A 25,741-nucleotide genomic window follows, 5' to 3' on the forward strand; every position below is an offset into this window, starting at 1 on the left:
TTCCTTATCCCCATTTTATAGACAAGGAAACTGAGGATTAAGTCATTTGCACAAAAACCCAGACTGAAGCCAGATGTCTCTGGTTCCTGAACCCAGTTACCACCGTGCAAAGTGACCTGCCCACAAGCCTTACCTCTCACTCGGCTCCACGGGCAGGGCCTGGGGGCTCAACGACAGGTGACCACATCAATTTTGCACCTTACTAAAAAAACCAAAAGGGAGTCAGGCTGTAAGTGGAATGGTTTGGTTTTTAGGTCACAACAAAATGGCTTCACATCAAACGAGCTGCATCACAAAAAATGTCATAAGGGTAAAATCCTTACATAGAGAGAAGCGTGCTTTCCACCTGCCACCCTTCAATAATTTTCAAATTTGCACTGTGTGCAGCTATTCTCTCTTCGCTCAAGTCAATTAAAAAATTTCAAAGGACAAAAAGGCGTACTTGTGGCTCAGGCCTTGATCTGGACCTGCGGGGCTCGTAGTCTAGGGGGGGAGCCAGAGCTTGTCAGGGCCAGAAAGAGCACACACGACGTGACAGATGAATGCTACAGACCACCCACCATGAGCATCCTGGCAAAGAGAGTGAAGACTGAGAAAGCCCCACAAACTTGAACTCGAGCCCAGGGCATGTCACTTCACCTCCTCCCCTTTGCTGGAAGCTGTGAAGACTGAGGGATATGATATTTTGTGCCCAGCTTGGTGCTGGGCCTGTGTCCAGGTTTCTTAGATGCCCAGAACAAGTCTGCTGGGGAAGCCAGACCTGAAACAGTGCTCCACTTCTGGGCCGAGGGATGCCCAAGCTACTGCAGGAGGCCGTGGGAGGAGATTCTCCTGGGGACGTGGGGGGCAAGGAAAGTGTCTCTGAGAGCACCCTTTCCAGGCGGCAGGAATCCCCAGGCAGAGGCACAGGGAGGGGCATGGCGAGGTGGAGGTGAGTGTGTGTGAGCAGTAGTGAGGATTCCGTGGGGGAGGAGAGACACGGGCAGAGAGTCTGCTAGAGAGGCAGGTGGGGGAGAAGAGGAGGCTGACATTTTCAGGGTAGAATCGATGGGATTTGGGGGGAGTGACAGAGTACCTGAAGCAGGTGAGTCATGGGGATGATACATAGGGCTCAGGGATATATATACCTAGAGCAGTGCCAGCTAGGAATGGTTTTTACATTTTCAAGTGGTTGGGGAAAAAAAATCAAAAGAAGAATAATGGTTTACTTTGAGTGGTCATAAATAAAGTTTTATTGGAACACAGCCATGCTCATTCCTTTACACAATATCTATGGTTGACTTTATGCTACAATGGCAGAGTTGAGTAGTTGAGACAGAGACCCTATGAGTAGCAAAGCCGAAAATATTTACTATCTGGCTCTTACAGACAATAGTTTGCTCATCTTCGGCTTAGAGGGAACTTTCAGGCAGAGATGAACAGTACGGGGTGATGCTGAAAAACCAGATGGGTCCAGGTCACCAGGGCCTCCTTCTTCCCTGCCCAAGAACTGAGCTTAAGCTGAGAGCAAGTGGGAGCCATTTGGGGTTCAGGGAGGAAAGTGACCTGCTCAAATGAATGTTGAAGAAGGGTCACCCTGGCTGCTTAGCAAGAATGGATAAAGGTGGGCCCGGAGCACCTGGAGTAGGAAGACCAGCAGGAGATGGCTCCAAAGGTCCGTGGGACTGCCCTTGGGAACATTTGCTGGGACCTAGCCTTGAGGCATCTCCCTGCCCTGCCCAGCTCTCCTTTGCCGATGGTCTGCAGTGGTGCTGCTGCATACCCAAGATGCCTTGCACATGCGGGTGGAAGTGATTGCTCAACGGGCCCCCCAGAGCGGAAGCTTGAAGCCCACCGCCCTGGAAGGGCAGGAAGCACATGGCGGGCACCTCGAGCCTGGAGCAAGAGCACGAGGAGCCAAGGTGTGCAATGGTGGGCACTTGGAGAACTAATGCTGGCCGTGTAGCAGGAGAGGACGCCCAAGCGGTGGGCAGGGCCAGTGGGCTTTGAGTGCCCGCTGCGGCGGGAGGGGAAGTTTCCGCCCGGAGTCAGTGGGCCATGCCTGGGGGAGAGGGAGCACACAGTTGTGTTGGTCATATGCATGGATGGAGGGGGTCAGAAGGATACAAGTGAGCCAAGGCCCAAGGCCCACAGGCCAGTGTACATCGGGGATCTTTACCGACACACAGACCTGTGTAGACGCAGTAACAGGCCCAGCGCTATGCGCGCACCACAGTACAAAACCAGGCCTCTGCCCACGGTCACAAATGCGTATATACATCATCACAGATGCCCAGGGCCAGGCACGCACACAATACAAGACCTAGAGGCCTCTCTGCACACGGTCAGAGATGTGTGCACACAATCACGATCCAGGTACACACAGGCACAGCGCCCGGGATCCACGCCCATGCACACACGAGAACAGACCCGGGTACACGCTGCAGGTCACACAGACCCATTCACACTGCCAAACAGACACACGCATCCAGGCGCACGCAGAACCGGACACGCAGACGCATGCACATGCCAGACACACATACTCTCCGACCCACTCCGCCTCCCATCGCACACACACAACCGCACAGGACGCACCGGGCCGTGGGCCGGCGCACGCACGGTCATAGGCAGGGGCGCGCGCGCGCGCGCGCGCGCACACACACACACACACACACACACACAATTTGATCGCACGCGCGGGAGGCGCGGAGCGGCGGCGGCCCGAGACTGCGGTCCGAGGCACCCCAGTCCCGCGGCTGCGAGCGGAGCCCGGCTGGCGGCGGAGGGGAGGGGGCGCCGGTGGGGGCGGGGCGGGGGCCGGAGCCGCCCGAGCCCGGAGGGAGCGGCACCTCTGCGCTCAGCGCTCGGGCCTCGGCTCCGCACCCCCCGCGCGCCTCCCGTGGGGCCCTTCCCGGCGCCGGTCTGCTCGTCGGGCCCCCGCCGCGGCCCCGTGGTGCAGGCAGGCGGCCGCGCCTGGCCCGCGGGACGGGGTGGAGGTGGGGGCGGGGATCGGGGCCGGGCCGGGGCCGCGCCGCCTGCGATGCCGGGCGCCCGCCGCAGCCGCCGCCGCCGGAGCCCGGGATGGGGCGAGAGGTTGCGGCGGACGCCAGCATCTCCCCGCCGGGGGCCCCGGGGGCCGCGGAGCCGCCGCCGCCGCTGATGCCGCCGCTGCTGAGACCCGGCGGGCGATGGGTGAGTTGACCCTGGCGTCCTGGGGGCCCGAGCCGCAGCCCCTCCATCCCTGCACTCCGGCCCTCCGCCTCCATCTCCGCGCCTCCTCCTCCGCGCTCGCTGCGCCCCCAGTCACAGCTCCCACAGACCCTCTCCCTGAGCGTGACCTTTGGGGGCGGGGGCGGGAGCACTACGCTGGGGGGCCGGGGTGGGGGGCCGACATGAGGGGCGGATGCAGAGGCGGCTTCTCAGTTCTGGCGCCCCCTCCCCCAACCCGGCTGCTCAGTGGAGCTTTCCGTGGCCCCGGAGGGCAAAGCCTCATCCCCTCGACCCCCCCACCCCCGGCCTGGGCTGGGGGCGTCCCCGAGCCTCGGGGCTTGAGCCAGGCTTTGTGCGCTGCGCCCCCGACAAACCTCCCGCGCGGCGCGGGACTGGGGGTGGGAGGCCTCAGCGCCCGCCTTCCCCCATCCACCTCCCCCCACCCCAGGTTGCGGCGGCGGCGGCGGCGGCGGCAGGGGCCCAGGCGCTGTCTGGGTGCTGGGCGGGTGCGGAGGCCGGGACCAGGCAGAGGGGAGTGGGGGAAGAACCCCAACCCTTCCTGGTGAGGGGGCTCCCGCTCTTTCCACTGCACTGCCCAGGGCGGGGGAGGCAACCAGGCTGGGGGAGGGCGCTATAAATATCTGCAAATAGTGAGTTCTGGAACCGGGGTGGGGAGGGGAGTGCACCTGGGTTATATTGGGGGGGGAGTGCCTGAGCTGGGGTGCCAGAGTGGCAGAGATGGGTCTCAGCCAACCCTGGTGGCCTGAGGTCGGGTGACTGTCTAGGCTCTAGAAGACTTCCTAGAAGGGGCGTGGGCAGGGACACTACCCCGATGAGCTCTCTCCAGGGTCCCCCAGCACAGGCACTCTCCACCCCAGAGCACTCCTCTTCACTCCTGGGCCACCAGGCCAGACCTTCCTTGATGGGGGAGTTGCGGGCGCTGTTGTGTCACCTCCCGGGCAGTTACTAAAAATCCAGGCAACGGGCCAGGCCTGAGGATGGAGGGAAGAGCAAGACAAGTGCCTCCCCACCCCCTACCTGGAGGAGCTGGCAATTGTGTGGGCTTATCAGTGCTAAAGAGATAGGCACAAGGTCCTAGGAAAGTTTGAAAAAGGGGCTGCCAGCCCAAGGGGGAGAGAGAACTTGCTGGGAAACATAAAAGGAAGCTGGAAGGGTTTGCTTGATGGCGAAAGTGGGAAGGGCATTCTGGGAGGAGGGATGGCATGAGCAAAGGCTCAGAGATGTGAGTATGTGCTGAGAGATGGAGGTGGGGGGATGGTCAAGCACTTCGGCGGGGCCAAAATCAGAAGCCAGATGAAGAGAGGGGAGCCAAGGCTGGAGGGAAGGAGGGCCAGGTGGAGGCGAGATGGCGGGTCACACCAGGGAGCTGGCACGAGGACAGCACAGTGAGGGGCTGACTTGACTGGGATGGCGCCGTCTGGCTCAGCTGCCCCCCTTCTGAGGGTCTGCCCAGTGCCCTTGATGTGGTCAGGGCTGCTTGACCCACACTGGTGATCCCTTTTACTGTGGAAGTTGGACCACCTCAGGCGGGGCAGCTTTCAGAACCTCAGTTTCCACATCTGTCACGTGGGGAGAATCCTCCACAGAGTTGTGGCGAGGACTGCATGAGATGCTGCGTGCCGCACCTGAGAAGCACTCGGGAAGCGCTGGCTGCTGCATCCGTACTTTTACCTGTAAAACAGGGACATGGATACCAGCTGGCGGGCCACGTCCACTTCATGGGTGGTGGTGAGGATCCCGTGAGGGCTGGATGTGACTCGGAGGTAGCCGAGGCCTGGGGGAGCTGTGTGTCCGTGTCCTCCTTCTAGGAGGAGCAGTGAGGAGTGACCGGGGGCAGGGGGGTCTGCACAGACAGCCTCCTCTTGCCCTCGTGGGCACCCACCACCTTCTGGCCCCCAGCCATGCCTATCAGGGGGCTCTGCTCTGCTCCCCAAGGCCAAAGCCTCTTTGTTCCCCATACCGCATGGTGCACCCCACTCCCAGCTAGCTCTAGTCTACCACATGGGGACCAGAGCTCCCCTCCAGAAGTTTCTTCAGATATTCTGACCAACAAACATGATGTCCTCCTGTGAGGGGCAGTGTGCTGGGCAGCCAGGTGGAGAGGACACAGGCCTTGCCCCCCGGAGACTGGAATCTAGTTGGCCAGCAGATATCCCTGGGCACCCATGGTCTGCCTAGCTCTGTGCTGGCTGCTTGGGGGGTAGGGGGAGAGTCTCAATAATTGTGCCGTGAGGCAGCCAAGTGCAGAAGTTAAAAAGCAAGGATTCCAGATCCAGTGGCCCAGGTTCGAATCCCGATCCTGTCACTTCTTACTGTGTGACAGTGTACTAGTGACTCTGCCTCCCTGTGCCTCAGTTTCCTTGTCTCTAAAATGGGGATGATGCACATTATTCCTATTTGAACAGCCTGGTTCAATTTCTATTGGGCATTCGCTGCCCCCCTTCCTGAATGTGTCTCCCTCTTCGCCCCTGCTTCCTCAGAGACTACACAGCCTGCCCCGGTAGATGTGTTGTCCACTTCCGTGTTGTCTTCCCCTCTGTCTGTGAGTCCCCATGGGCCAGAGCCTGCCTTTCTGTACCCATTGCTTGAGCAGGGGGCAGTGGTATGCTGGCAACTGGGTCTCGAATGAGCTGGGGTGTAAATGATTCTCAGCCCAGGGGAACGGCCCTGCTCTTCCTTCCACCCATTCCTCCCCCTTCTCCATCCCTGATGGAGAACACTGACCCTCCAGAGAGCAGCCTCACTTGCAGCAGAATGGTCACAGGGACCTTGCTTGTCCCCATCTTCCAGAAGGGGAAAGAGAGGCTTCAGGAGCGGGTGGGAACGTCCCAAGGGCTGGAAGCGGGCCTGGGGGGTGGGGGGTGGAAGGGTAGTGGCCCAGGGTCCTGTGGTCTAGAATGGGCTGACAAGGGGGCCCGAGGTTTTGCCCATAATCCAAGAAGTTAACAGAGTCCCCAAATACTTTTCCTCGCACTGCTGAAATTCCCCTGTTGGCTCACTTATTTTCATCTTTTCCGTAAAAATAAAACTGGAACAATAAGAATCATTCACACACCTAATTACTCTGTTGTTTTATGAATTTAGAGCTTATTTGGCTAAGACTTTGGTTCCCACTGAAGTGGGACTCCCGGGGGTGGGGTGCAGGGTGAAGGCCAGGACAGAAGGTAGGAGTCTGTGTGGACACTGGGGCCTCCTGAGGGCCCAGCCTCTGGCTACCTCTCTAGGCAGGCCAGGAACTTCCCAGAAGGAACAGGCCAGACAGCGTCTGGTGGAGGAAGGGTGGCCAGAGGCAGTCTCTGAGATTCCGGTTGAGAGACCCATGATGGAGGACTTTCCAGTCATAATAATTTGCTGCTATTTATCGAGCACTTACTATGTGTTGTGCTCTGGGCCAAAGCACTTTGTCTGCATTATCCTAGAGGTGCCTCTAACTTCTCTCGAGGTAGGTACTATCAATATTATTATCCCATTTGGCAGTTTGAGGGGGCCTGGGGCCCAGGGACGGGAAGTGGCAGGGCTGGGATTATATCCAGCCTGTAGGACCCCAAAGCTTGATGGGGCTGCCTGTCTAGGCCCCCTCAATCACCCAGAGGTGACTGCTCTCTGAGGCTTGGATGCCTGAGACAGCTGCCTCACCCGTGTCCTGGCCTCCAGGCCACCCTCTTCAGGGCCCTGGTGCTACTTCCTTCCTTCCTTCCCATAGTCCTGGGACCCTGCCTCAGGAAGGCCTGCTCAGCCTCACCTGGGCAGCTTGGGGAAAGTACGGATTTCCCAGGCCTCACCCTGCCCTGCTGAGTCAGAATCACACCATGGGAGGGAGGGCTGGAAACCCAGATTTGAATCCCCTGGGGATTCAGAGGTCTGTGGACTCCAAGAACCACTGCTTAGCCCCATGAATTCCAGGATGAGACCCCCGCCCTCTGGGACCCAGATCCCTATGACTCAGCCCCCTCCTGTGTTCTCGGCCTCTGCTCCATCCCCAGCCTCGACCCAGCTCTGCACACACTGTGCCACGCCCCCCGCCCACTCCTCCCCTCCTCCCACCCATTGCTTTTATCCCAGCACCTGCTACTGCCGCTTCCTCCAGGGAACAGGTCCTGGGCTGGCTGTGGAACCCCCAGAGCTTGCTTAGTACTTTGGACAAATCCCTCCTCACCACTTTCCTCTTGTTACTGGGGACCAGCACACAGTCTGGGTGAACCGTGGTGGCCAGGGAAGGGGGACCAGGGAGAGCTGCCCATTAAGGTGGGGGACTCGTTCCTGGGCTGGGCACACAGGCACTCTCTGGGGGCTGGCACCATGCCTCACACAGAGGAGGCACTCGAGAAGTTTTTCTTTTTTTAATTAATTAATTAATTTTATTTATTTATTTTTGGCTGCGTTGGGTCTTCGTTGCTGCGTGCGTGCTTTCTCTAGTTGCGGCGAGCGGGGGCTACTCTTCGTTGCGGTGCGCGGGCTTCTCATTGCGGTGGCTTCTCTTGTTGCGGAGCACAGGCTCTAGGCGCGTGGGCTTCCGTAGTTGTGGCTCGTGGGCTCTAGAGCGCAGGCTCAGTAGTTGTGGCGCACGGGCTTCGTTGCTCCGCGGCATGTGGGAACTTCCCGGACCAGGGCTCGAACCCGTGTCCCCTGCATTGGCAGGCAGATTCTTAACCACTATGCCACCAGGGAAGCCCGAGAAGTATTTCTTTAGTACTTGTTGAATGGTAATTTTGAGAGTGGAAGGTGAGGGCCACTTCTGGAAACAAGGCAGATTGGCTGGTTTAGGTGAACGATTGAGAAGGTGCCTTCTCGAGCCATCGCCCGGGACTGTGAATGTTAAATGGTCGTAACTCATATTTATGGCACAAATGGGAACGAGATGCTGGTGCTCTCTTGCGTGATTTCATTTCCATACCTCAGGGGCAATGCACCAGCTCCCCCAGCCAGACTAGAAATCCAGGTTCCACCTTTCCTCTCAAGCCTTTTCTGCTGCTGTCCCTCTGTCCAGAATGCCCTTCCCCTCCTCTCCTGACTCATCCTTTAAGACTCCTTCAGGAAGCCACGCCGTACCCCTACCCCAAAGGCAAGGCTGATCCTCCTTGCCGGGGATTTCTGTCTGTCCGTCCCCATGGGATGAGAACCTTGTGCAGGACAGGTCTATTGAGGGTCTGGCAGGGATGCCAGTGGAGTGAACAGAGAGGACTGGGTCGGGGACTCGGGTGCAGCTCACTAGGGCCAGCAGTGGGGTTGCTTTGCTGTTCCTTGTGTCTAGGTGGCAAAGGGAGGGGATTCTGGGAAAGACCAAGGGGCCTCCCGGCGCAGCTCCTGAAGGCAACTGCAAAGTGCAGCCCACTCGGTGACTGTCACCTCAGTCCAGAGAGGGGGCCAGACTGGGGAGCTTGGGGCCACCGGGGAGCTGAACCGGCTCATTTCCCAGAGGGAAGATTGGATCTCGGGGTGCTTGGCACTGATCCAGACCTTTGTGGTCTGTAGGAGGAGAGCCTGGGACTGTGGGGCTGCACCCCACCCCCTTTCCTGTCCCAAGCTGGGGTGTTTCTCAGTGGGGTCCAGGTTAGGGGGTGGATGAGAAGGAGTCGAGGAGAGCAGCATCCCCAGGGCTCAGGTCTGCCCTCTGGTCCTCCGGCGTGGGAGACAAAGCTCCTTAGGAAAAATGTGTGTTGCCCCAAAGCTGGCAGGAAATCCATGTCAATAGCTCATTCCAGCAAAAAGGTGCGCAGGAAAAAACTCCGTAAGAACTTAAGCCAAAATGTTAGCCCAGGGGGTGGCGGGATGGTGGGTGGTATCATCCTGTTTCTTTCGCTGTGATGTCCGGATTCCCTAAAATGTATGAGAAACCTTTATAACCAGAAAGATGAAGTAATATTCTAAAGGAGAGAGGTAAGAAAAGGTGCCGTGGGCTTCCCTGATGGTGCAGCGGTTAAGAATCTGCCTGCCAATGCAGGGGACATGGGTTCGAGCCCTGGTCCGGGAAGATACCACATGCCACGGAGCAACTAAGCCTGTGCGCCACAACTACTGAGCCCACGTGCCACAACTACTGAAGCCCATGCACCTAGAGCCCGTGCTCCGCAACAAGAGAAGCCACCGCAATGAGAAGCCTGCGCACCGCAACAAAGAGTAGTCCTCGCTCGCCGCAACTAGAGAAAGCCCGCGCACAGCAATGAAGACCCAACGCAACCAAAAATAAATAAATTAATTAATTTAAAAAAAAAAATGAAAGAAAAGGTGCCGTGAGAACAGCCACCTCCCCATTTTTTGGATTCTGGGGTCACTGCTTGTGGGCGGCCTCCAGGGGGACTGGCTGTGGGGTCTCAGGGTGGGAGTTGGCCCGTCCCAGGCACATCCCCCAGAACAGATGCACCCGTGGCAAACAGCTTGCGTCTCTCTCATTCCTGGAAATTGGGTCAGTGAGAGTCCAGGCCTGGGGCTACTGGGATGCAGCGCCCCGAGAATTCCATCCCAACCTCTGACTTCCTATGGCGCCAGTCCGGCCTTCACTCCTCTTCTCCCATGTACCCCACGTTCCAGCCTTGGGGCCGTAGCTGTGCTGGACCCTCCACCTGGAAAGCCAACCCACTCCACCCCAGGTGCTGCCACCCACTCAGGAAGCCACTCCTGCCCCTTCCAGCCAGGGGTGACCCCAGAGCTGTTGGCTTTACCCCCGCACTCCTGTGCCCAGTGGGTGTGTACCACTGTTGACTGCCTTCCTGACGGACTCCTGCCTCGAAGTACCTTCCTGCAGTCCTGCAATGTGGTCAAGTTCTCCCCTGTGGTAATAGTATTCCTAATCACAGCTCAGCCCTGAGTCCGGGTGGGGACTCAATCTCTGTCTCCCCCATGGCCCCTGACTCTGTCCCTGGTACAAAGCACTCATTCATTCATTCAGCACTTAATCACCAGGTGCCTACTCTGTGCCAGCGGCTGGGCTAGGTGCCAGGGCACAGATCTGCCGACTGCAGGGTGTGAGCGTGTTTGTTTTTGTGCACACTTTTTTTTGTGTGTGTGTGTGTCACCAGCGCATGCACACAGCAGGAGCACCTCCGTCGTATGAATGTGTGTCCCTTAGGCTGTGCCCATGTGTAACCTTGCCAGTCTTGAGCATGCCTAGCTAATTCATTCAGCAAGCGTTTATTGACTGCCCACAAGGGGGTGCCAGGCCTTGACCCTGAAGATGAGTGTCCCAAGGTCTTTGCTCTTGGGAAGTGCCCATCTTGTCGGGCCATCCCAGTGCAGACTGGTGGGGACGGTGGCCAGCAGGGGTGGGGGTGGGCAGGATGGCATCCTGGAGGGATGGGGAGAAGGGTGAGGAGGGGCATTCCTGCCCAGCTGTGGGTGTGCTCTGCAATCCCCCGATGGCCCTGGGACCCCAAGCTGACCCTCCTTGCTGGTTTCGCTACTCTGAAGTGCTCCTGAAGGCTGATGGGGCTGGAACACGGAGCTGTGGGCTGTGAGCCCCGCTCCCAGTGCAGGGAGGAGAGTACAGTGCCCTGAAGAAGTAGCATGTTGGCTGGAGAGCCCGGGCTGCAGAACTTTCCATGAGAGGAGAGCCTCGGGACCAGACCCCAGAACACAGCACCTAGAAGTAGAACCCGTCAATTCAGAGCAGAGAAACTGGATTATGGAACTTGGAGGGGGGGAAATGGAGCAGCAAACCTAGAATGCGGCCTTCCAGAACGCGGAACACTGATATCAGTCAGAGCTGGAAGGTCAAGTCCGTGCCCCCAGGGGTCAGTGGGAAACTGAGGTCCAGAGAGGATGGGGCGGTCCTGCACCTTGGTGAGCAGCAGTGGGCACGCATGTGGTCTCTGCTGAGCCAGGCCCTTCCCATGGCCTGCTGGTACCTGACCTTGGACAAGGCACGTCCCCTCTCTAAGCCCCGGTCCCCATCTGTGAAGTGGGCTCGCGAAGATGAGCTGAGATGAAGCGCATCACCTGGGAAGGGGGCGCTGCTCTGGGCGCCCAGGGTCTCCCGGGAGGTTAGCAGAATTGCTGAGACCGGGACCCCAGCCACCTGACCCCTGGAATGACCTTCTCACCTGTGGTGATGCTTCTGTCACTGCTGTTTCATTCCCTCTCTCCTGCCCCACCGTCAGTGGGAAGCTTGAGCACTTGCAGGCCTGTTCCAGAATGCTCTCTGGATCCAGCAGGTGGGAAGGACTAAGTAATTAAAGGAGCAAGAACAGATTGGTGGCTTCCATGAAATTAAGGAGCGGGGCCCGGTGCCTGCAGCCCTGCGTGGTGTCCCCTGCCATCTGGTGAGGGCTTACTGAGAGTCCCTGGTGGGGACCGACCCAAGGGAGCTATGGCCCCTCGCAGGCAGGGGCAGACAGAGAGTAATCGGGAAGGGAAAAGAGAAAAGGCTCATTGTTCAGCCTCCAGGAGGCTCACTGGGTGCCCAGAGCCGCAGAGCCAACCAGCTGCGCACCTGCTCCGCCAGAACCGCTCCCAGCAGGAAGCTAATTGTGGTGCTCAGGTTCCCAGGTTGCAGGAGCCACAGGCTCTGGGCCAGGTGCAGCCCCACATCCCTCCGAGGACCCTGCAGGTGGTGTTACCAGCCTCCCTTTAATGGCTCAGCAGACAGGCCTGGAGAGGGTAGGACTTTTGCTTGGGGCCACAGAGCTATGGGTGGCAGAGCCAGGGTTCAAGCCCATTTCTTCATTCAGCAGCGGCTGCTTGAGGCCAGGCCTGGCTCTGGGCACTGAGCACGCAGCGGTGAGCCATGGTGGGGAGGATCCTCACCTGCTCGAAGCCGTTGCTTCATCTTCCACCTTCTTCCTTCCCGTACTGCCTCCCAGCCCTCAGCCGTCATGCTGCTGAGCATTCTGAGGATGGAACCATTCCCTTCACCACCAGCCCATTGGAAGGGACCCTGAGAATTCACGCAGATGAGCCGCTTCACCGGGGCGTGCTGAGCCCGAGGTCACACGGCAGGCAGGACTAGGACCCGCAGGCACTTTTCCAAGCCCCAGACCAGGCCTGAGAGCCGGGCGGTATTGACTGAAAAGTGCAGATGTGTGGATTTGGGAGGAAGGTCTTTCATTCATTCAGCAAACCTCTGTGTCAGGCGCTGTGCTGGAGCTGGGGACCAGGGGAGTGGGGGCCAGGCCAGGGTTGAAACAGCTCGGCTCTTTCCATAGCCTGGGGTCAGGGAGACCTGGAGGAAGTCCAGTTCAGCTGAACCCTCCCCAGACCGGCATGGGGAGGGGGAGTGTAAGATTACACAGAAACATCGAGCCTCCTGGAAGATCTGGACTTTAACCTGAGGACACTGGTTCCAAGCTAGGAGGGGCAGCGTCAGATGGGGCTTTTGCTTGGCTTACAGGCACCTGGCTGGGAGCCCCCTTGGGAAGGCCACTTCTGTTGTGCAGGTGAGCATTGATGGTGGCACAACCAGTGTGGAACAGTGGCACAGGGAAAAGGGTGGGACTTGAGAGGTATCAGGGCATGGAATAGACAGGCCTAGTCGTGCAGGGTCAGTGAGGGAGGATTTAGGGAGGTTCCTGGGTTCCTGGCGTGGGCGGCTGGGTGGACGGTTACATCCCTGACGGGTTCCAGAAGGAGGAAAGTTGGTAATGCCCGAAGCTGTACAAGCATCCTGGGTGCCAGGCTCAGGTCACAGGTTATCAGCTCAGGTTGTTGGAACAACTGTTTGAGCAAGTTCTTTGCACCCTGTCTTTTTTTTTTTTAATATTGATTGATTGATTTTTGGCTGCGTTGGGTCTTCGTTGCTGCGTGCGGGCTTTCTCTGTTTGCGGTGAGTGGGGGCTACTCTTCATTGCAGTGCACAGGCTTCTCATTGTGGTGGCTTCTCTTGTTGCGGAGCACGGGCTCTAAGCGCGCCGGCTTCATAGTTGTGGCACGCGGGCTCAGTAGTTGTGGCGCACGGGCTTAGTTGCTCTGCGGCATGTGGGATCTTCCCAAACCAGGGCTTGAACCCGTGTCCCCTGCATTGGCAGGCGGATTCTTAACCACTGCGCCACCAGGGAAGTCCCTTATGCCCCGTCTTGCAGTGGAGGGTCCCAGGTATGATGGGAACTGACTGTAAAGCCCAGGTCCCCACCCTCCCTGCAGCCTGGCCCAGACCCCACTGGCCCTGCTCCTCTCTCTCCCTTACCCAGCCGGCACTCGGGCCTCCCGCATGCACAGGTGTACCCACCACCTGCCGCCCTGTACACGTGGGGAGGTGCCTGTGGGAGTCCTTCCACTCCTACTGCCTAGGAACACGGGGGCCAACCTCTGCCTCCACCCTGGGCATGGGCACCGCTCCGCCCCCCACGTGGGCACTCACCTACCCCCGCCCCCCAGGGTGCAGCACATGGGACAGAGTCTCTCCAGCTATCACTTGATTCTGTCACCCACCCTGCATCCTGCCTGTGCTAGAGAAAGCTCCACGAGGACAGAGGAGGGGTGGGGTGTGCCCTCCCCTCCCTTCCCCCACACTCAGGCCTGCTGGGCTGGAGATGGAGCTGAGGCTCCGAACTGAAGTGGCCCTTTGTACATTGTCCCTGGAGGATGGGCGAGCCTGGCGGGAGGGGCTGGCACTGCCGCGGCTGCCTGGGCAGGACGGCGCTGATCTCAGCAGGGCCGGGGGGGCTTTCTCTGGAGCAGTGGAGGGAGGCCTGCTAGGTGTGGGTGTGCAGTGGCGGGCCTGCTGCCTCAGGCACCCCCAAACCAGATGATACTTGCCACCCGGGGTCTAGCATCACTTCTCATATGAGTTCCATCCTCATTCAACAGCTGTTTATGGAGCTCCTGCTCTGGGCCAGGCTTTGTTCAAGGGGGTGGGGAGCTGTGACTGATGACTGGGGCCCATGGTGACCCTGCTCTCATGTTGTTGACATTCCAAGCGAGCAGGGTGTGGGTGGGGGAGACAGACCACTAACACATAAACAAGGAGACAGATAGCTTCCGCGGTGAGGAGTGTTATGGAGCAGATGACCCGGGAGGGGACGGCCCCTTTAGCTGGCTGGGCAGGAAGGCCCCTCTGAGCAGGCGGCTGGCATGTGGAGATCTGAGGGAAGGGCATTCCAGGCGGAGGGAACAGCCAGTGCGAGGACCCTGAGACAGGTGAGCCTGGGGTGTGGAAGGGACGGGAAGGCAGGGGCTGTGGCTGGAGTCAAGTGGACGAGGGAGGCGAGGTCAGCAAAGATGCAGGGACCTGATGGCCAGGGCCTGTGGGTGCAGAAAGGAGTTTGGATTTTATTCTGAGTGTGATGAGGGGTTTGAGCAGGGGGGTGTGGCCTGGTGGGGATTTGCAGTGACAGAATTTGTGGGGCTCAGTACCAAATGAAAATGCAGGGCCCCTTGTTCAAAAATTAAGAATTTCAAGACGGAAAATAAATAGAGGCAAGGGGAGCCAGTGAGGAGGAGGAGTAGAGGCATTTTGGAGGGAGGCGCCAACAGGCCTAGCAACACCCCAGCCAGACCACCCAGGCACGTGGTGAGGCTGTGTGAGAGCCGGCATGAACCTCAGCCTAGGAGATCAGAGGACTGGTCCCTGTCAAGGAGCTTTGGGTGTTACCCCGTTTAATTCTCATGAGGTGAGGGGCTGGGATGATCCCACATTGTAGACGGGGACTCTGAGGTCCAGGGATATTGAGTGACCTGCCCAGGATCACACAGGGGGTCGAGAAGGCGCAGGGGCCGGATTTGAGTACAGTTCCCCTGGAGTTTGGATTCCAGGGAGCTGCTGCCCCATTGCTCTGTCACTGAGTGCTCTGTCTCGTGAGAGATGGGGCTGGGGGCATCTCACATCGTGCCGGGCCCCGAAATGAGTTCTTGTAGAGGCAGAACGTGCTCAGCCCCGGCCTGACTGGCCTTGTTTTTCCTCACTGTGAGTCTGGGAGGTGTGGATGTTCTGATTTCCATTCCACAGATGTGGAGACTGAGGCAGGGCAGGGCTGGTCTCGGCCCCTGGACTGGTCTGCTCTGGCCGCCCTCTCTTCCTGACGGGCCAGGGCGGGTCATTTGGGTCTGGAAGGCCGAGTGGCTCGGAGGTGGGCCAGGAGCTGCAAGCCCGGGGTGCAGGGGTCTCTGGGGGGGTTTCCTCCCCACTGGCCTCAGTGGGCTCCGTAAGGATGTGAGCAATAGGCCTGCGTGGGGCGGGGCTCCGTCCACATTCGTTGAAGGACTTGCAGCGTGTTACTGTCATGAACTGGAGGAAGCCGGGTTCTTCTCAGTCCTTCAATCAGAAGCTCTATTAGTGATTAATAGTCTGCCCGAGTCATCATTGCTGCCTCCTGCTGCCTTGGCTCCGCCTTGGCTGGACCCTGACCTCCTCTCTCTTCCTCCTTTCTCTCCCTTCCGGCACCGCACGCCGCCCCGCCTCTCCCAGCCCTCTCCCTGCAGAGGTGACCCAGCCCCTGGGCCCTTGGGACGTCCCCCTACATGGGGGTGTCCTCTCAACTCTCCTCACTCGGGCCTCCAGCCACCCTACTGGGTGGGGCTGACCCTATGTGACAGAGGGAGACACTGAGGCACAGGGGGTCTGCAGGGCAGGCAGACAGACCAACAGGAAGTTTCTCTCCCGAGCAGGCTGGGGTTGAGGCGTCCCTGCAGCGCCGCGCCCCCCGCCCCCCCGGGAGCCGAGGGCTAAGCTGGATTGTGAGGAGGGGGAGAAGGAGTCCCAGGGGTGTGGGGCAGCGTGTTTAAAGGCCTCTGATGCATCCCACCCTCCAGCAGCACGAATGCTGGCAGCTCTGCCGGCCAGCCCCCTTCTGCGCCAGGGCCTGATTTATGTCTTCACCCTCTCGGGAGGACCCCGGAGAGGGCCATTCCTAACGCAGAGGACTAATGCCTTGCCGGTGGTGGGCTTGGACGTGGAGCCAGGCAGTACGGTAGCTGTTTGGGGGTCTCCTCTGAGCCCTCTGATTTCTCATCCCTGGCCAGCCTCTTTTCCCACCCCCCCCCACCCCGGAGAGCTGGGCCCCCATGCAGGTGAACGGCCCAGGTTCTCTAATGGGCAGAGTCGGATTCAGACCCAGGTTCCCCAGCTCTTCTCCCCGCCCCCAGCCCCCGCTTTGTTTGAGCCACTGGGTCCCACCAGTGGAGGGAGTTTGCTTCCGAGCTCTTCTGTGTGTACCTCCGTGTCCCATCCGCGTCCCGCTGGATGTGCCCAGCAGCCCCTTGGGAGTCAGGGCACAGTTCACGGTGACCTTCTGCCCAGAGAGGGAGCAGGGAGAGACTCCAAGAGGAGCTGGGCTCGCGGTTTACTGAGCGCAGGGCACCGACAGGCCCCCTCACCTGTGAGGCGGAAACGCCAGGTGCCCTCACCTCCTCAGCTCCTGGCTCTGGGGAGTGGCTCCCGCAGGGTGGGGCTGCCTTGCCCTGCCGCTCGGTTACCTGTTTGTACCTCGTAGATGAGGAGACTGAGGCCCGGAGAGGTGAGGCCACCCAGCTGGGAAGAGGTGGAGCCAGGAAACCAGCCCCGATGAAGGGCAGAGCTGGTGTCAGGCCAGGCCAGAGTTGGCTCACCACACAGTCACCTAACTGCTGCCTGCGCCCAGCTTGGGGGTTGGGGGACAGCCTCCAGGGACAAACAGCTGCCATCAAGCCATATGGGCCGGGAGCGGGGTCGGGAAGCACGGTGCAGCCGCCGGGATGGGACACTGCCCTACCTGCGGCGTGCCACGCCGGGACCCGGGGCGGGTAATGGGCGAGGGGAGGGGAGGGTGGGCCTGGGGGTTCCAGGGAGGTGCCAGGCAGAGATCAAGGCAGGGTGGGGTGGTGGGGAGCGGGAGGGCCCAGGGGCTGGGTCGGCCACTCTGCTGCCACTTAGAGGGTGAGTCAGGCTGGTCACTCAGACTCTGAACCCCTTTCTTCACCTGGGATGGTGATGGGGGCTAATGTAAGGGTCAGATTAGAGCTAAAGCACTTAGTGCACCTGCCAGAGAGTGGCTCTGGGATAGGCCTTAGGTGGGCCCTCTTCTTCCCCCCATACGGCAACAGGCTGGTAGGGGTGGCCACGGGCGCGGGGTTTGTGTGTCCCCAGGCGATACGGCCAGGCCCAGCTGGCAAACTGCAAGCGAACAGAAACCCCTGAGTGGTGGGTGCAGTCGGTGTGGGACCCTCCCTCACTGTCTCTGAGCTTCAGGCCAGCAGGGCTAGGGAAAAAATAATGGGGAAGGTGGGGATAGAAGTTGAAGAGAGGGAGGGCGTGGGCAAGAGGGCAGTACACATGGGCAGGCGACAACCCCTGGCAGGGGTCTGCAGGAGTCAGGTCCCCTAAGGAGCTTCAGGCCGCCAGAGCTCCTGAAGTCCAGGCCTGGCCTCAGAGGTCTCTCAACTTTTTAGAGCGTCAGACCCCCTTCAGGCTACTGGAGACCCTGACACGGGACCCTGTCCAGGGTGATCTGTTCCCATTGGAGTTGGTGGGGGATGGGAAAGGGCTCTGGGGCTCCTGCAGCCTTTCAGGGAAGCCTGGGTTTTGTGAAATGTGGTTTTAAGTCAATGCAGGCCAGCCTTGAGAGTGCCACGGGGGAAAGGGGCGCTCACACTGTTCCAGGGGGAGTCGGGGGCGGGGGGCGGGGAAGCTGCAGGCAGAGGGGTTTTGGGAGGGTGCAGCTCTCCTGGGCACGGGGCTCTGGTGGCTGGTCTGGGCACATGCCAGAGCCAGGGAGGATTGTGACCCACAAACGCAGGCCCACGGGCTCCTGCTGGGGGCCGGGGCAGACGTGCGGGGGCCTTTGGCCCGGGCTAGGCTCAAGGCAGCAGCCTAGACTTTGTGCGGGAAACCCTGAACGAGAAGCCGCAGGGGTGGCGTGTGGGTGTGAGTCCTGCTGCTGCCAGCTGCGTCTCAGGCAGGTCCCTCAGCCCCTGTGCCCCTCTCCTCACCGCCCAGTTGCCTTGAGGATAATGGAGTAAGGCCAGCGCACACAGCACCTGGCACCCGCGGACACTCGCAATCAGTAAGTGCCAGCTGCCCTGAAGAAGGCGGTGGTGACGGAGGCGCCATCTCCTGGGAGGAATGTTCCGGGCTTGCTGCTCTCCAGCCCTGCCCAGCCCTGCCCAGCTAGAGGGTGTAGCTGTGTTGACCTCAATAAAGAGGTAAACTGAGGCCAGCTCAAAGAGGTGAGGACAAGCAAACTGGAGCCAGCTACGAGCAAGTCTGTGGAGGGTTTGGGGCAGGTCGTATTTGCGGGCAGGGACTGTAGAGGGGAGAGTTCAGTGAGGGTTTGTTAAAATCAGAAACAAAAGGAGGGGCTTCCCTGGTGGTGCAGTGGTTGAGAGTCTGCCTGCCAATGCAGGGGACACGGGTTCGTGCCCTGGTCTGGGAAGATCCCACATGCCGCAGAGCAACTAGGCCCGTGAGCCACGATTACTGAGCCTGCGCGTCTGGAGCCTGTGCTCCGCAGCAAGAGAGGCCATGATAGTGAGAGGCCCGCGCACCGCGATGAGGAGTGGCCCCCGCTTGCCGCAACTAGAGAAAGCCCTCGCACAGAAACGAAGACCCAACACAGCCAAAAATAAATAAATAAATAAATAAAATTAAATTAAAAAAAAAAAAAAAAAAGAAACAAAAGGAGACCAGCCTTAAAAACTTCTTGAGCAGACAGTCAGTCTAGTCACACAAAGCTCAATCTGGTCCACTTTGTGAGACCAACTCGACCTGGGTCATCTTCCATCCTGCCTCTGGCAAAACTTTCCAAGGTTGATAGGAGGCAACCTCTGATCAACCCTCCAATTCAAGAAAATTCCATCGCTATCAGTTTTCGGGAAATCAAGTCTCCTGGTCTTTAAGTTTTGTCTCCCTGAGGGCACATGCGTGAGACTCTCCATTTTACATCCTCTGGTTCTATTTTAGATTGAAAATCTTTCACAGCAGCCTTAGGATTGCTGACCCAAGAGGGTGCTGACCAAGATGGGGTGCCCAGGCTTCTGCCTAAGGAGCCCCTGAAGTGTGGGGAGTGTCCTTGCCACTCCTCGAGGCCCTACACCCCCTCACAAGACTTGGGGCCCCTGCTTTGCTGCCGCTGCACTGGGGTTCCCGACACACAGGCTTCTGTGCCCTTGGCCCAATGCCTGGGCCGCTGTCCCCACTCTGCGCGGTGGCTCCTTCTTGACCTTGAGTCTCGGCTGAAGTGTCCTCTCCTCGGGAGGCCCTCCCTGACGCCTGGCATCCTCTGTTGGCCGGTTCTCTCATTTGTCCTCTGTCCCTCCACTGGACTGAGCTCTGTGAGGACCTCATCCCCCCATCTGGCTCCTGCTGCACCCCCAGCTCCACGCCCGGGGCCAGTCTGCTCTCTCCACCCACCCCAGGACAGGGCAGAAGCACCAGCGGCCCGACCTCGGTCCTCATATCCCCGCAAGGCCCTCTCACAGCCCCAGGGTGGCTTCCCTCCACCCTGGCCCAGCGCCCGCCGATCCCCGTGCCTGAAATTCCGCCGTAGTGCTCCTCGCTCTGGCTTGTCCCGAACACTCACTGAATGTCTGTCTGTCTGGGCCCCGGGCTGGGCGTGGGGAGCACGGGCCCCACCTGACTTGGAGAATTCACGATGTGGGAACGGAGGTTGGCGAGGCAGGGGACCAGCCCAGTTGCTGCTGAGGTTTGCTGTGACAGGGCAGAAGCAGGGGTTGGAAGAGACGGTTCGGCGGTGCCCGGTCACGTGGAGGGGGGGTTAGGGTTAGGGTTAGGGCTGGGGCACCTTGGAGGGGTGCCGGATTTGGAAACGCCTGTTCTCAGCGCCCACAGAGCCCTTTCTGTGGGGTGTTTGTATGTCTCTGCGTCTAGCCCCTCTCCTTGTCCCCAAAGCCACCCAGGAGTCCCTGCTTCCACCTCAGAGGCCTTGGTCTCCCTCCTCCTGTGACAAACGTTCACCGTGTGCCCCTCACCAGCTGTTGTTTCACACCCACTTCCTGTTCCAGGCACTTTAGATACGCGGACCGCTCACCACAGCCCTGTGACATGGACGCCATTATAGCCCCATTACACTGATGAGGAAGCCGAGGCCCAGGGAAATGGCGAAGTCCTGCCGTCTGGCTGCAGGGTCTGGACGCTGCCTCAGGTGGCCTGTGTGCATATCCAGGCCTAGGCCCCTCCCCCAGGCTTGGGGCAGTGTGTGTCCCGGCCTCGCACTGACCACCGGCACCTGCTTGTCCTCCACGGCTCTGCTTCTGCTCTTCTTCCTTCCCAGACTTTCCCCAGGTCCCGCCTCCAGCCCCCACTCTCGGTCCCAGGATGTCTGGCCCCAGTTCCCCCAGGGCTGCATCCCTCCTCCCGCTCCCTCCCTCAGTCACCTAGTATTTAGCAGGTACCTCACCAACAGCTCACCACTGCCCCCTCACTTCAGCACCACGGCTGTCCTGCTGTGTGTCCCCGCCCCCTCAGCTCCTCCACCACTCCCACAGGACGGGTGCAGTAGACCCGCCTCCCTGCCTCCGTCCTCCACAGTCCCTCTAATCCTGGGCGGTCCAATGCAGTAGCCACTAGCACACGTGGCTATTAAAACTAAAAATTAAATTAAATTATTAATTAATTCCTCAGTCTCCCCTGTCAATTTCAAGTGCTCAGTTGCCACACGTGGCTAGTGGATGGTGCATTGGACAGCCCAGGCCTAGACGTTTCCACCATTGCAGACTGTGCTGTTGGACAGCTCTGGAAGCAAACAGTTTGATCACCCTGAGGCACAGGCTGTTGGGGTTGCGCCACTCAGAGCCTTCAGTGGCCTGGGGCTCAGGCCAGTGTCACCTCCCCCTGCCCCCTTTAAAAGTGGAGGCTGTGTGGGTCTCAGACCCTGGAGAGCACTGGGTTTGCACAGGTGAGCAGAGGAATACTCTACAAGTTGCTTTACCCTCTGAGCCTCAGTTTCCTCATCTGTAAAATGGGGACAATAATTCCTACCTCCGAAGATGGTTGTGAGGGTCAAGTATAAGTAAAACCCCCAGCTGACAGCTGGCACAGATTTAAGCATGTGCTGGGTGGTGACCATCGAGTTAACATGAATAAGGCAAGGCGGAGGCAGCTTTCAAGGCAGGGGTCACAACAGCTGTGAACTTCGGTTCTGGACAGTGGGAGCCACTGCAGGCTTCTGAACACAAACACCCCACTGGCTGGTGCCGGAGGATGACTCATCTGTTTAGCCTCCAGTGCTGTCCAATAGGACATCCTGGGACGGTGGAAATGTTCTATATCTTCCCCACCCATGGGCTTTTGGGGACCAGAGGCTGATGTCCTGGCTGGGCCAGTGACCGGTGGGAAGAGGGGAGGAAGCCCCAGGGAGTCGAGGGCGGGTCCCAGCCTCGGAGACTAACTTTCCCAGGCACGTGCTAGCCACTCTGTGGGAAAGTCCTCAGGCAGCTGAAGGGGCTGGGATCAGGCGGAGTGGGGAGGGGTTTGGAAGAAGGAGAGAGAGGGCCAGGGTGCACAGGGGCTTGCTGTGGAGTAGCAGGGAGGGGGTGGGCTTCAGCATGGGCATGGGACTGAGCCTTCAGCCAGGCTCCCACCCTGGAGCCGAGCCAGCAGAGAGAGTGGGGCCCAGACCCTTGTGCCCAGGGAAGTGGCCTGGGTGCCCCGTCCGGCTAGTCTAAGAACTGGCTCCCAGTATGGCTCTGCCTCGCCTCTCTGGGCCTTGGTGTCCTTATCTGTGGATGGAAAGAGCAGCAGCTGCCCCCACCCCCAGCCCATGGTAAACAGGTTTTGCCAGGACATTCTGGTCACCTGGGCAGAGGGAGTCCTTGGCCGGGGCTGGCCCCTTGAGCCGATTCCCTCTCTCCGGGGAGTGCCAGGGGAGCAGAATTTCTGGGGACTGAAGGTCATGATACACCAGACCCTCCCTTGGCCAAGACATTCATGCTTAGCCTGGGACAGGACTCCCAAATCTGCAGCCCCACTGGGCTCCAGGTCTACCTGTTGGCAGGTGCAGGATGCTTGGGGAGCCTCAGTTTCCATCTGCTTCATTCCCACAAGCCCTGGCTGGCTGAGCAAATAGCTTAGCCTCTTATTTATTTATTTATGGCTGCGTTGGGTCTTCGTTGCTGCACACAGGCTTTTCTCTAGTTGCGGCAAGCGGGGGCTACTCTTCGTTGTGGTGCATGGTCTTCTCATTGCGGTGGCTTCTCTTGTTGCAGAGCACAGGCTCTAGGTGCGTGGGATTCAGTAGTTGTGGCTCGCGGGCTCTAGAGCGCAGGCTCAGTAGTTGCGGCGCACAGGCTTAGTTGCTCCACGGCATGTGGGATCTTCCCGGACCAGGGCTCAAACCCATGTCCCCTGCATTGGCAGGTGGATTCTCAAAAACTGCGCCACCAGGGAAGCCCCAGCTTAGCCTCTTGAAGCCTCCATTTCCTCATCTGCAAAATGGAGACACACATATACCTTCCTTCAGGGTTGGCCCCATGAATGTGCCCCTGATTTCTCTCCAGCCCTTGCATCGGCAGTGCCTGGCTCCCGGCAGGTTCTTGGTGAATGTCCGCCAGCAGCCTGGATGATGTGCTGCCTGTAGAGTGATCCCAGGGTGTAGGCTTGTTTTTTGTGGAGCCTGCCTGATGGATATGAACCAAAGGAATGAATAAAACAAGGAGAGACGCAGGAATAAACACAGCGTCAGCTGTTTCTCCCGTCTTGCCAGAACTCTGGAATCTATCATATTCCGTAGTCACCTCCTCTGCCTTTCTTCTCCGTGTGGGATTATGGAACCTCACGCTGGAAAGACCTTTATTTAGTTTCAGAGTCGGGTGGTGGTTGCCGTCTTCTGATCTCTGAGATGCTGATTGGTTCTGCTTAACCCCAAGGAAGAACCCAGAAGTGGTAGCGGAAGTTCCAGGGAGGCTGATTTAGGCCAATAGAAAGAAGAATTTCTAGCAGCGCAAATGGCCCGGAATGGGCGATACTAAGAATTGCACAAGCAGAGGCCAGATGGGCACTTGGCAGGGATACTGGCCTAGGGTGAAGGTTTGGGCAATATTCTTTTTCCAGGGTTCTTCAAACCTCGGGAGAGGAGTCTGGACCCTCCATGGGGCTCGAGATTTCCCAGTTCTGGTCTTGGTTCTGGAAGCCAGATGGGTCACTGAGAGTGCCCTGCAGGGTGGTGGGTGCCCGTCAGTAGTAAGCAACCCCCCAGTTGGCCCAGTCCTTTAACAGAACTGGCCAGGAGCAAGGCCTGGCACACGGAACTGGCAGAGCCCTTTGGTAACATGGGGCAGAACTGGGATGGGGTGGGAGTCAGCCTTCAGCTCAAAGTCAAGGTGCCCTTTGAAGCAGATGGGTGGTGGTGAGGGTCCATCTGAAGGTACTTTTGGGTTGGGGGTTGTAGATGGGCCAATTCCTGCCAGGAATGGAGACTGAGGGTGAGCTGTGCGACCTCTAAGATTCCCCCATGGATATTCCAAGAGCACCCTGAGCACCTACTAGGTGTCGGACCTGTTCACTGCTGGCCCCTTCTCCCAGTTGGAGGAGTTGAGTGCCCTGCGGCTCTCCCAGAGCTGAGGACACCAGGGATCACAGCTGTCACCAGGGTGTTGTAAGGCAAGTGGGGAAGGGGGCCAGAGGGTGGCAGACAGGGGAAGTGGCCATTAGGACAGAAGCTGCTGAACCACAGAGGAGGCTGGCAGGGGCCAGGGTGAGGCTGGCCAAAGGCATCCCAGGGCCGAGCTAGGACCCTGGTCAGCGCATGTGAGCTCAGGACCACGGAGAGCTCCACGGGAGACTCCGGTCACCCGGTGACAGCTGTCAGGGTGCATCTGCACCCGGAAAGCTGCTGCCCACCTGGCTAGCCCCAAAGTCACAGCCTGTGGCCTCCAGGGAGCACCTGTCTTCTCTCTGGCCAGCAGCCCCCACTGGACTCAGCCTGAGCCCAGACCCCAAGGTTGTGACTGGGTCATGGGGTGAGGCTCATCTGCTTCCGTCTCTCACCTCATAAGCTTATCAAGCAGAGCCCAAGGAAAGAGGTCACAAGGAGAAGGGAGAAGTGGGAAGAGGGAGGGAAGGAAGAAAATCTGCCCAGCTAGAACCTTCTGGGCATGGGCACGGCTGCAAGTCAGTACAGAAAGAGGAGGCCCAGGGTGGGCTGGTCCTGCCACTATCCTGGGTCTGGGTCAGCCTCCTGCATCCATGATTATCTCGCTACCAGGAAGCACCTGGCCCATCCCCCATCACCCTCACGCCGGAAAGCCAGGCCCCTGGGGCTGGGTGCAACTCACGGAGCGTGTGTATGTGTGTGTGTAGACTCTTCTAGGGAGGCTCCCAGAGATCCTCACTGTTCTTCCCTCCTTTCCTTGGAGCCCCAGGACGCGGGTCACTCGTTTCCCAGCCCATCCCCCGTCAGGCTCATGTTCTGTCCAGGCTCCACTTGGGCCCCCACTCTGCTCCTTGCTGCTCTTAAACAAGGCAGCACCCACCAGGGCCCAGGCCCTGCCAGGGACTCAGCTCCGAGCCTTTGCACCAGCTGCGACCCCCCACCTGAAGTCCCTCTCTACTTACTCTTCTTCCAGGCGGGAGAATAACAGTAATGATAAGATGAGTTGAAGCTTATTGGGCTCTTACTATGTGCTAGGCTCTCTGCATGGATTATTATTCGACCCTCATTTTCTGGATGAGCCAGAGGAGGAAAGGTACTCACCTGCTCCAGGCCACGCAGATAGGAAGTGGCAGAGCTGGGATTGGAGCTGGGCAGTCTGATTCTAGAGTCTGTGCGCGTGCAAGTGGCAGTGAGCCCGTGGAGGCGGCTCTGGAGGCCGGGGCTCTGGAGGCCCGGGCTCTGGAGGCCGGGGCTCTGGAGGCCGGGGCTCTGGAGGCCGGGCCCCCCTGCCTCGGGGGCTCGTGTCCAGCTGGGGAGACAGACATCCGGGGAGATGGGCTGAGCATGGCGAGCGCTGGGAAAGGGGCAGGGGTGGGGCTGTGGATTGGTCTCTCCGATTTGGTGTCTCATTTGAAGTGGGCTGGGCAGCGCTTAGAGAGAGGACCCTGCAGGGAGAGCTGCCTCCAGCCCCAGCTCTGCCATTGGCCATCTCCATGGAGGCCGTTGAGGGGTGGCCTCCGCCCCAGTCAAAAGCTGGTCCATCCTGCAGGTCCTGGATCCACCGAATGTGACTCCTTGCTCACACTTCACATCCAGGTCATCGGCAATCCAGCAGAATCTAACCGCTTCCCGCAGCCCCGCCTCTCGCCCAGACACTGCAGTGGCCTCCTCGCCACTCTCCCTGCTCTGCCCTCGAGGCAACAGTCTGCTGTCAGCCAAGCAGCCCAAGCGAGCCTGTTCAGACTGGAGGCTCTGCTCAGAATCCTCCCGTGAAAGCCACACTCCCGGCCGCGGCCCCAGGCCCCGTGCGATCTGGCCTGTCCGCCTCCCTCCGCTCTGCCCTCCGTGTGGCTCCTCGCTCGTGCGCGGCAGACGCTCTCCTTCTGGGCGCCGGCTGTTCTGTTGCCCGGAACCCGCTGCCCTGCACCCTCGTCTTCTGGCCTCACTCTTCTCAGTGAGGCCCTCCCTGGCCACCTGATTACCACTGAACCTGCCCCCCTCCTATCCTTTACCCTGTTTTATTTTTCCCCAGAGCACGACTCTTTGTAACGTACCATATGATTTGCAGCAGTCCCTTGCCC

General features: G+C 59.3%; 1 protein-coding gene across 2 annotated transcripts in view; it reads left to right on the forward strand.

Annotated features, from left to right (window-relative positions):
- Positions 1 to 3,006: 3,006 nt before the first annotated feature.
- The window catches only part of MGAT3 (beta-1,4-mannosyl-glycoprotein 4-beta-N-acetylglucosaminyltransferase), a 30,819-nt gene continuing 8,084 nt past the window's right edge, over positions 3,007 to 25,741 (forward strand). The window contains exon 1 of one of the 2 annotated variants that reach the window (XM_036867527.1): positions 3,007 to 3,171. The gene's annotated coding sequence lies outside the window, so the exon portion shown is untranslated. Of the gene's footprint in view, positions 3,172 to 12,509; positions 12,579 to 25,741 lie in introns of those variants that run through there. The other variant, XM_036867528.1, reaches the window with a different exon arrangement.

The sequence above is a fragment of the Balaenoptera musculus genome, chromosome 10 (assembly GCF_009873245.2).
Source record: "Balaenoptera musculus isolate JJ_BM4_2016_0621 chromosome 10, mBalMus1.pri.v3, whole genome shotgun sequence".
In the NCBI taxonomy this organism is placed as follows: Eukaryota; Metazoa; Chordata; class Mammalia; order Artiodactyla; family Balaenopteridae; genus Balaenoptera; species Balaenoptera musculus.